The sequence below is a fragment of the Nelumbo nucifera genome, chromosome 3, assembly GCF_055504915.1.
Source record: "Nelumbo nucifera cultivar China Antique chromosome 3, China Antique-T2T, whole genome shotgun sequence".
NCBI classification, from domain to species: Eukaryota; Viridiplantae; Streptophyta; class Magnoliopsida; order Proteales; family Nelumbonaceae; genus Nelumbo; species Nelumbo nucifera.
The window spans coordinates 47325387-47327026 of NC_142651.1; the positions used below are offsets into that span (position 1 = coordinate 47325387).

General features: G+C 49.3%; 1 pseudogene; it reads left to right on the top strand.

Moving 5' to 3' along the window:
* Positions 1 to 444: 444 nt before the first annotated feature.
* On the top strand, positions 445 to 1294 carry LOC104609623 (glycosyltransferase BC10-like; annotated as a pseudogene).
* The last annotated feature ends 346 nt before the right edge of the window (positions 1295 to 1640 follow it).

The window sequence follows — 1640 nt, forward strand, 5'->3', positions numbered from 1 at the left end:
AGCTCACAGTCTACTATGAGAGTACTGACTTAAGCATCGGAGCGACCTCGTTGGGTTAGCCACCCCGGGTCCTCTAACATTTGGTTCCTTGCAGGTCTCTAAAGAGCAATGAAGCTCATCAATTCAGCTCAGCACCTCACAGGCAGCCCTGCACCTGGTCAGTCTGGCGCCTCACGGGCAACTCGCCACCTCACATGCAACTCGACACCTAGTCAACCCAGCACCTCACAGGTAGCTCGACACCTGGTCATCCCGGCACCTCACAGGCAGCTCGACACATCACAGGCAGCTCGACACCTCACAGGCAGCTCGCCACCTAGCCTGCCCAGAACGGCAGCCAAAGTTCATTTCAGCCAAAGTCATCGGCCACTTGGAAGCAGACCAAATGGCGAGGCACTTAACCAAAAAACTGATAACCAAAAATTGATCCATCAACATCCACTTTTTCCCATCTAGGTACCATGAATCCTCCGCCCAAGTTTGCTTTCTTGTTCCTCACAAACTCCGACCTCTTCTTCGCCCCTCTCTGGGAGAAGTTCTTTGATGGTAGTGCAATCAGCATCTGTTCAACATTTACATCATCACCGGAAAGAAGACCCAACGTGCCTCCCCCACCCTAATCTCCGCCGTCCGGAGACTTATCACCACAACCCTTCTCGACGATCCCACCAATTCCTTCTTTGCTCTCGTCTCCCAGCATTGCATCCCACTTCACTCCTTCCAATTCATTTACCATTCCCTCTTCGCTTCCTCTCCCATCAATTTGCCCTACGCCGACCCAGACACCCCTTCGACTTGGTAAGGGCAAGTTAGGTATCGAAGCTTCATCGAGATACTGTCAAAAGAGCCCGGTCTATGGGAGAGATACACGGCGAGGGGGAAAGACGTGATGATGCCAGAGATACCCTTTGAGCAATTTCGAGTTGGGTCGCAGTTCTTCATGCTAACGAGGCGGCACGCATTGTTAGGGATTAGGGATTGCAAGCTATGGCAGAAGTTCAGACTACCATGTCTGAAGACCGAGTCGTGTTATCCAGAGGAGCATTACTTTCCAACTCTTCTCTCAATGGAGGATCTAAAGGGTTGCAGTCACTTCATGCTCACTCGAGTCAACTGGACTGGAAGCACCGGTGGACACTCACACACCTATCGACCGACCGAAGTGTCACCTGAGCTTATCTACAAGCTTTGAGTTTCGAACTCGACTTACTCGTATTTGTTTGCTTGGAAATTCTCCCCGGATTGTCTGAATCCATTGTTGGAGATTGCCGATACCGTCATTTTCTGGGACTAATGTAAGCGCTGGTAATCTCTCTCTCTTTCTGTTCTCATTGTGCCAAATTCGAGGTTCAGACGCATGCCGGTGGTTTTAGGGGTGAGCAAGACCCGTTTTTCCTTTTTCTAGGGTAGGGTCTGGTTCAAAATTCTTGAAACTGCCATTTTCAGGTTCTAGGGGTTTATCAAACCCGAGTTGGCCCAATGGACCAATATTATTTGGCCTTAATGGAACTAACCTTGTTGGAACTTGCCATGGGACCAAAGTTGCCTTAAAATAAACCCCAGAATACTTTTGAGGATGTGAAGATTTAAACCCAAGCATTCATAGTTACAAAGGCCATGATTTCACTTGACCATTGAGC